The sequence below is a fragment of the Dendrobates tinctorius genome, unplaced genomic scaffold (genome assembly GCF_039654945.1).
Source record: "Dendrobates tinctorius isolate UK_male_01 unplaced genomic scaffold, ASM3965494v1 ptg000104l, whole genome shotgun sequence".
NCBI classification, from domain to species: domain Eukaryota; kingdom Metazoa; phylum Chordata; class Amphibia; order Anura; family Dendrobatidae; genus Dendrobates; species Dendrobates tinctorius.
Window position 1 is genome coordinate 12696212 of NW_027361772.1, and position 9969 is coordinate 12706180.

Consider the following 9969-nt stretch of genomic DNA (forward strand, 5'->3'; position numbering starts at 1 on the left):
GGGACGACGCTGACTTTTCCCTATAATCGGCCGATCTTGCTCGACCCGACTTTTGGAAAAGTCGGGTTTCACGAAACGAAACTCGACCCTAAAAAAACAAAAGTCGCTCAACTCTATTCCCTAATAAATTCAATTTTTGGAAATAAAAAAAACAAACAATTAAAGTACACATATTTAGTATCGCAGCGTCCGTAATGACCCGCCCGATAAAACTGTCCCACTAGTTAACCCTTTTAGTGATCCCCTTCAAAAATAAAAATAAAAAACAAAGCAAAAAACAATGCTTTATCATCATACCGCCGAACATAAAGTGCAATAACATGCAATCAAAAAGACGGATATAAATAACCATGGTATCGCTGAAAACGTCATCTTTTCCCGCAAAAAATGAGCCGCCATACAGCATCATCAGCGAAAAAATATGTTATAGCTCTCAGAATAAAGCAATGCAAAAATAATTATTTTTTATATATAATTGCTTTCATTGCATAAAAGTGCCAAAACATAAAAAAAGACATAAATGAAGTATCGCTGTAATCATACTGACCCGAAGAATAAAACTGCCTTATCAATTTTACCACACATGGAACCCTGTAAACGCACCCCCCAAAAGAAATTCATGACATGCTGGTTTTTGTTCATTCTGCATCCCAAAAATCGGAATAAAAAGCGATCAAAAAAGTCACATGCCTGAAAATGGTACCAATAAAAACGGCAAAAAATAAGACCTCACGTGACTCAGTGGATCAAAATATGGAAAAATTATAGCTCTCAAAATGTGGTGATGCAAAAACTATTTTTACAATAAAAAGCGTCTTTTAGCGTGTGACAGCTGCCGAACATAAAACCCGCCATAAATAGTAAATCAAACCCCCCGTTATCACCCCCTTAGTTAGGGAAAAATAATAAAATTAAAAAAAGCATTTATTTCCATTTTCCCATTAAGGTTAGGGCTAGGGTTAGGGCTGAGATTAGGGTTAGGGGTGTGTTGGGGTTAGGGTTGGAGTTAGAATTGGGGGGTTTCCACTGTTTAGGCACATCTCATGGCGTCTGATCTCAATTCCAGACAATTCTGCATTGAAAAAGTCAAATGGTGCTGTAACAGGGTCTACCCAAGCTGAGGTACCTCTTTCAGTACCACCCCGTGTTTTCGGAGGTCCGCTCTGCGTTGGCTGGACTCTGAATGAATGACGCTGGCTGGAATTCCTTGGTTACATGGGCGCATATAAAAGATCACTGCTTCTCCACGTATTTCCAGTCTGACAACACTTTACTCACAGAACACAGAATATATCACACAGATACAGAGGGCAAGCCAATAGAAAAGTGGCAGGCCAGACATGCATTACAAAAGCCGCATGTGGCCGGAGCCTGCCGATGTTTACTGTGGGAATTACAAAGGTGGGGGGAGGGCGGACAAAAGGAGAATATTGTGTCCCCTCTGCCCAGGGGCGCAGCCTGTGGGCTGATGCATTAGGGACATGCATCTCACATAGAACCTATTATAAATACCAAATAGATATAATATTGAAATTTACTTGGTGCTTCCAATAAATAATAGAAAAACCGAAAGAACAATGGAAGCTCAAATACCATAACAAATGGATTTTTATTTAGTATATGCAACAATGCAAATTTTACATATTTTCATAATAAAAGACAAATTTTATTTAATAAATGCAACAATGCCGATTAAAAGCGGGTAACACCAATGCAACAAAATTGCTGCACAAATATCCTATGGTATAGATGGATGATGCATTCCCTGCATAAATGAATGCCCAGAAAAAGTTGTGCTTAATAAAGAGTACAAAAAAGGTTATCTTACCAAAAACCGTCCAAAAGACTAGCCTACATGACCAAATCCTTATAAAATATGTATGTATATACAAAGGCTAGTACCAAGTATTAGAGAGAAGTCTCTTTTGATAGAGCAATGCAAGCATAACAATAATAAAGTGAATAAAGTGACTGTGCAAACAGAAGAACCAATTCCAGATAAACAAATCTACAAGAGGGACAAGTCCATGGTCCTTAAAGTATATAATTAAATTGCTATACTAGCATTGCCCAAGATGGAACAAATAACCGAGACAAACAAGTCTCAGCCAGAAGGGCCACCGAGAATGCAGACAACATGGGCCCCAAGTCATTTCCCAGCAAGACGTCTGCAGGCAAATCCTCCATCAAGCCAACCTCAATAAGGCCATCCCCGACTCCCCAGTTCAGGTGAATCCTGGCAGTGGGCAGTCGATGTATGGCTCCCCCTGCTACATGGACTGCCACTGTCCCGTCCGTCTTCTCTTGGTCCCGGACTAGATGAGGCTTCACAAGGGTCAAAGTTGCTCCGGAATCTCTTAGTCCCTGCATACATTTCCCATTAACCCACACGACCTGTCGATGCTGTTGTCGATTATCTGCCCGGGCTGCCTGCACGGGGTCTACTTCATGCAGCACTTCCTCCATCTCTTCCACCCCTTGGTTAGTCGTAGCCCCCAATGCCGGGTCTGCTTCGCCTTGGTAGCAGTGTACAGTAGCCCGGCTGAAGGTAGCTGTTCCCGCCTTTGGCCACTGAGTATGCTGAGTCCGGTTGGGACATTGTCTTTGCAGGTGGCCCAGCTGACGGCAGGTGTGGCATCGCGCCCCAGGGGGACTGTGGTAGGCTGGGTTTCTAGCTGGTCCCCCTACAATCTTCGGTGGTTTGGGGCCCTTCAGGTCCATGGGCGGGCCCCTAGTGACCACCTTTGATCCGGACAACTGCGGCCTCCTGGCATCATGATGTTCATCGGCCAGACGAGCGGCTTCCTCAAGAGTCGTCGGCCGCCTGTCCCGAAGCCATTCTTGTGTCTCGAGGTTTAGTCCATTAAAGAATCGTTCTAACAGGAAGAGCTGGAGGACGTCCTCCTTAGTGGTTGCTTGGCTCCCTTGTACCCACTGTAGCAGTGACCGCCGTAATTTACAGGCCCATTCAGCGTGGGTATCGGTTACGCGTTTTATAAGTCCGCGGAACTTTTGGCGGTAGGCCTCTGGTGTCAACGCATACCGGGCCAAGATCACTTCTTTGATCCGCTCATAGTCCATACAGTCCTCATCAGGTACCATGCGATAGGCGTCCGCTGCCCGGCCTGTCAGCTTTCTAGCCAGAATCTGAACCCGTAACTCCGGCTTTACTTGGTGAAGGGCACACTGCCGCTCAAAGTCCTGCAGAAAGCCATCAATGTCTTCCTCTGCCTCCCCCAACTGTCGGAAGGCATTGTGCTGGATCTTTTTGTGGCTTACTGTTGAAGATACCTGGTTGAAGGCCAGAGCTCCCCCTGCTCGCTGGCTCTCCTCTCTCCGCTCTGCCATCTCCATCTTGGCCAGCTCCACTTTGGTCCGCTCTGCCATCTCCATCTTGGCTAGCTCTATCCTGGTCTGCTCGGCCATCTTTTCCTTCAGATCAGTACGCACATCCGCCATCACCTCTCGTATGATCTCTACTGCAGGGTTTAGGCCATAGAACGCCAGTCTGCTCTTTATCGCCCTCTGGAATTCGGTCTCCTCCACATTCACATTGGGGGGTGCTGCACTGTCGTGTTCCATGATGGCTGCTATCAAATCCGCTTTTGTTTTGTTGCTGGTGATCAACCCTCGCGCTTCCACCAGATCTTTTAATGTAGTCCTCTTTAACTTCTGGTAGTTATTTTCCATTCATTCCTTTCCTCCTGTAGAAGGGGTATCAAATCCCGCTGGCTGCCACCTGTGTAACGGGGTCTTCCAAGCTGGGGTATCTCTTTCAGTACCACCCCGTGTTTTCGGAGGTCCGCTCTGCGTTGGCTGGAGTCTGAATGAAGGATGCTGGCTGGAATTCCTCTGAGTGCATGGGCGCATATAAAAGATCACTGCTTCTCCATGTATTTCCAGTCTGACAACACTTTACTCACAGGACACAGAATATATCACACAGATACAGAGGGCCGGCCAATAGACAGGCGTCAGGCCAGACATGCATTACAAAAGCCACAGGTGGCCGGAGCCTGCGGATGTTTACTGTGGGAATTACAAAGGTAGGGGGAGGGCGGACACTGCTGATACATTAGGGATATGCATCTCACATGGAACCTATTATATATACATATAACTGCACAACATATTATGGGTGCTGAGTGGTTCTGTAACAGTGATTATAGGTTGGTTTATCATTTTATATTTATTACAGGTGATCGATAGCTTCGGGGAATTAGGTGATTGGTGAGTATGTACTCTATGTTATGTGTTGTATGTTCTGTATGTGCTTGTTTTTTTACATTCAACACATTAGCCGGATGATGGGACTACAACTGTCCCATCATTGGCTAAAGTGTCAGTCACTGACGGTGTAGCAGGCATAGCCCGATGGGACTTGTAGGCTCATCGGACGATACCTGCATACAGACCCCCGCATGGCCCGCCCACCCCTCACACATCGCCGCCGCCCCCCCCGCACTCTTGATGAGTGACAGCAGTGTGCAGAGGCTGGGTCACGCCTGCTGACGTCACGTCAATTTCCAGAGTCAGGAAATTGACGTGACATCAGCGGATGTTAGCGGCAGCTGCAGCCTGGGGGTCACGTGACCCGGACTCAGCCGCCGGCATAGCGCCATTCAGAGGCAGAATTGGCAGCGCAAGGTAATGACAAAAATCATTAGGGGCACCGGGGGGGGATACAATGGGGGGTTACTATAAAGTAGTGGACAACCCCTTTAATAAACTTCTTGAATGTGATTTTGAGCACCTTAAGGGGTACAGTTTTTAGAACGGTGTCACTTTTGGGTATTTTCTATCATACAGACCCCTCAAAGTGACTTCAAATGTGAAAATAAAATGGTGCTGTAATAATGAGAAATGGCTGGTCAACTTTTAACCCTTACAACTTCCTAACAAAAAAAAATTTTGGTTCCAAAATTGTGCTGATGTAAAGTAAACATGTGGGAAATGTTACTTATTAAGTTTTTGTGTGCCGTATCTCTGTGATTTAAGGGCATAAAAATTCAAAGTTGGAAAAATCGCAAAATTTTCACAAAATTTCCATTTTTTTAAGGCTAGTTTCACATTAGCGTTTTTTTGCGCAGCGCATCGTGCGCATAAAAAACGCAACGAAAAACGCATGGAAACGCAATACAAACGCGCGTTTTTTAAGCGTCATGCCCGAATATCACTGTGCTCGGTGTACTCATCGAGCAACGAGCATTTCCATAATTTTTAGTCAGGAGCTTGTGTTCTGCCCTCTGAATATAGGGCGAATATGTTTGCAACTCTCAAGTTCAATAGATTCAAGAATTGTGAAGGTGATATCAAAGAAGTGTCCTATGCTAATACGTAACTTGGCCTGCTAAGATGTTTTTGATCGAAAAAGCTTTTCATTTCAGAAAATGTGGCCTCTTAATGCTGCAAATTCAACAAATGACCATTTTCAGTTCTTTACAACCTATAAATTGTTTGGAAACTCAGATGTGCAGAATAATGTGGAACAGCGCATTTTGAGATTTTTTTAGTTTTAAAAAAACACTGTTATCATTGTGAAGTTTGTCCTATAAATTTTTTTTTTTCTCTTGGGGTTGATGATTTGAGCATTATACTGACTCATTTGCATCCACCATTTAGCAAAATCAGAGAAAAATAGCATTTGCCTAAAAATTTGGAATACAGTGAATATAATAATGGATAATGTAACTCATTAAAAGGGAGAACACTTCGTGATAATGTGTGGTGCTGTATGTAATTGATAAAGACACTATGTGATAATGGACTGTGTAATACTTAATATGGGAAGAAACTGAGATGACGGATAGCACAATAGATAATAAGGGAGGACACTATGTAGTAATGGGCATCACTATTCATACTAAGTAAAGACACTATATAACAATGCACATTGCTATACATAATAAGATAGAACATTGTAATAATAGATAGCACTATTCATAATAAGATAGAACACTATTGAACAATGCAATAACCCATTTATACCATAAAATCAAACAAACTGCCTTGTCTCTTATAGGTTAGCATAAAAAGTCACAATAAAGTATTATGAGTTATGACTATTGCATAACACTTCTCATGCATGATATATTGTAGCTCTGTATCACATACTGGTTTCCCATTTAAATATTTAATTATGTCACCATATAAATATATGCAATAATTCATGTTAAATGGGTTCTGCTCATTTCCTATAAAATATGAAAATACGCCACTAACTGCGGATCTGTAGGAAGACATCCCCAGTTGTGATATAGTTGTAGGGGATTGGGATAGAACACCCCTTTATTGCCTCCTCCCATTTAAGAGCTTTAATGTAAATATGTTATTCTTCAGTATTGCTACATTATTATTATTATTTATTGTTATAGCGCCATTTATTCCATGGCGCTTTACATGTGAGGGGGGTATACATAAAAACAAGTACAATAATCTTAAACAATACAAGTCATAACTGGTACAGGAGGAGAGAGGACCCTGCCCGCGAGGGCTCACAATCTTCAAGGGATGGGTGATAATACAGTAGGCGAGGGTAGAGCTGGTCGTGCAGCGGTTTGGTCGATCGGTGGTTACTGCAGGTTATAGGCTTGTCGGAAGAGGTGGGTCTTCAGGCTCTTTTTGAAGGTTTCGATGGTAGGTGAGAGTCTGATATGTTGTGGTAGAGAGTTCCAGAGTAGGGGTGATGCGCGAGAGAAATCTTGTATGCGATTGTGGGAAGAGGAGATAAGAGGGGAGTAGAGAAGGAGATCTTGTGAGGATCGGAGGTTGCGTGCAGGAAAGTACCGGGAGACGAGGTCACAGATGTATGGAGGAGACAAGTTGTGGATGGCTTTGTATGTCATGGTTAGGGTTTTGTAATGGAGTCTCTGGGCAATTGGGAGCCAGTGAAGGGATTGACAGAGGGGAGAAGCTGGGGAATAGCGGGGGGACAGGTGGATTAGTCGGGCAGCAGAGTTTAGAATAGATTGGAGGGGTGCGAGAGTGTTTGAGGGGAGGCCGCAGAGCATGAGGTTGCAGTAGTCGAGGCGAGAGATGATGAGGGCATGGACTAGGGTTTTTGCAGATTCTTGGGTGAGGAATGAACGGATGCGTGAAATATTTTTGAGTTGAAGTCGGCAGGAAGTGGAAAGGGTTTGGATATGTGGTTTGAAGGAGAGATCAGCATCAAGGATTACTCCGAGGCAGCGAGCTTGTGGGACTGGGGAGAGTGGGCAGTCATTTACTGTAATTGATAGGTTCGTAGGGGGGGTCACGTGAGATGGGGGAAAGATGATGAATTCTGTTTTGTCCATGTTGAGTTTCAGATATCTAGTGGAGAAGAAGGATGAAATAGTGGACAGACATTGAGGGATTCTGGTTAGTAGGGAGGTGATATCTGGTCCAGAGATGTAGATCTGTGTGTCATCAGCATAAAGATGATACTGAAAGCCATGAGATTCTATGAGCTGTCCCAGGCCAAAGGTGTAAATAGAGAACAGCAGGGGCCCTAGGACTGAACCTTGTGGGACTCCGACAGATAGGGGGCGAGGTGAGGAGGTGGTGTGTGAGTGGGAGACGCTGAATGTCCGGTCTGTTAGGTATGATGAGATCCAGGAGAGGGCCAAGTCTGTGATGCCGAGGGATGAGAGGGTCTGTAATAATAGGGAATGGTCCACTGTGTCAAAGGCAGCCGACAGGTCCAGGAGGAGGAGGACAGAGTAGTGTCGCTTGCTCTTGGCAGTTAAGAGGTCGTTGGTGACCTTAGTAAGGGCAGTTTCAGTGGAGTGGTGTGACCGGAAGCCAGATTGTAAGCGGTCGAAGAGGGAGCAAGAAGAGAGATGGGAGGACAGTTCAAGGTAGACGTGTTGTTCCAGTAGCTTGGAGGCGTATGGGAGAAGTGATATAGGGCGATAGCTAGATGCAGAGGATGGGTCAAGAGAGGGCTTTTTGAGGATAGGTGTGATGGAGGCATGTTTAAAGCTTGAGGGGAAAACACCAGTTGTTAGTGATAGGTTGAAGAGATGGGTTAGGGTTGGGATGAAGACTGTGGTGAGGTTTGGGATGAAGTGAGATGGGATCGGGTCGAGTGCACAGGTGGTGAGATGTGATCTTGAGAGTAGAGTGGAGAGTCGATCTTCTGTAATGGTGGAGAAGTTGGTTTTGAAGGTGGAGGGCTGGGAAGTCGGGAGGAAGGGCTCTGGGGGTTGTTGACCAAAACTGTCCCTGATGTTATCAATTTTCTGCTTGAAAAATGAGGCAAAGTCTTCAGCTGAGATGAGTGGGGAGGGAGGAGGTGCTGGGGGGCGGAGGAGAGAATTGAAGGTGTTGAATAACTGTTTAGGGTTGTGAGACAGGGAGGATATGAGAGATGAGAAGTAGGTTTGTTTAGCTGTGGCGAGTGTGGTCTTGAAAGTAGTGAGGGACTGTTTGAATGCGATGAAATGCTCGTTGGAGTGGGATCTTTTCCATCTGCGCTCAGCAGCCCTGGAAGCTCGCCTCAGCTCTTTGGTCAGGCTGGTGTGCCAGGGCTGTCTGTTGATTTTGCGAGTTTTGGTATGTGTAAGTGGGGCAGCGGATTCCAAAGCTACAGCTATTGTGGTGTTATATAGAGCGGCAGCGTCATCCGCATTGTGTAAGGAACTTATATCTGTAAGAGGGAGGAGGGATTCGGAGAATGAGTGTAGGTCAAGGTGTTTAAGATTCCTGCGAGGGTGTGAAAGTTTGTGGGGTGGGGATTGTAGACATGGAGTGAAGAGGGAAGAGAATGTGAGCAGGTTGTGGTCAGAGAGAGGAAGAGGTGAGTTAGAGAGGTTAGATAGGGAGCAGAGGCGGGTGAAGATGAGGTCCAGTGTGTGGCCATCTTTGTGGGTGGCTGTAGAAGACCATTGAGTGAGGCCGAAGGAGGAAGTGAGAGATAGAAGTTTAGTGGCAGCTGAGAGGGAAGTGTCAATGGGGATGTTGAAGTCGCCCATGATGATAGTAGGGATGTCCGCGGAAAGGAAATGAAGTAACCAGGTGGTAAAGTGGTCAAAGAAGGTGGTGGCTGGCCCTGGGGGGCGGTAGATGACAGCCAGTTGGAGGTTGGAGGGGGAGTAGATGCGCACAGAGTGCACCTCAAAGGAAGGGAGGGTAACAGAGGGTGGCAGTGGGATTGGGGTGAAGGAGCAGGTATCTGGCTGTGTATTACCGACTGTCTCATTGGTATTGCCACATCATGTGTTACCATACTGTACATATTGCAAGATATTATGCTTTATTATGACTATTGTATTGTATTGTATTTCTGTATAGATTAGGGTAAGATAGTGCTTCCTTTGGGAACATTAGAGGAGGGCACTTGTAGTATAGAGTCCATATAATGGGTAAGCATAGTTCTGAAACAGGCCACTAGATGGGGGCATCCTAGTGGGCCTTATTAGGTATAGAGAAGGAGACGTGGTCCAAAAGTCATGCAGGGCGCAGAATGTTCATGATCTGGCAGATTCTCAATAGGGCTGAAGCTGGCAAGTCTGGGGCAAAACGGATGAGCTGGATCCCCTATGCACTGAGGTCCTACATTAGTGAAGCTGCGGTACCTCCAAGGGCGCTACTACGCCGTAATGTACGTGAGAGCGAAGAAAGTCAGAAAGTGAAAGTGCAGGAGGAATGCTGTGTGGACTGCGATGTAACTGATGTGTCCGGGACCGTTGCAGAAGAAAGTAAAAGCGTTAACTTTGCATCAGAACCGGTATCTGTGTCCGTTATTTCATCTTCATGCACTGGAATCAAGTGTGCAGGAGCTGGGTCGCACACCAGTGGAATCCCTTACCGTGGACCAGCAACAAGAACAATTCAGCCACGAGTTCCACAGAATACTGAGCCCCGGACAGAGCCTGTATTACTGCCCTCAATATTCTGCCCAAAGCCCTCAATTCCGATATTGACGGCCTATCCTAAGGAGAAGCCATCAATAGTGTGATTTTGGAAATCACTTTTAGGCAGCAAACT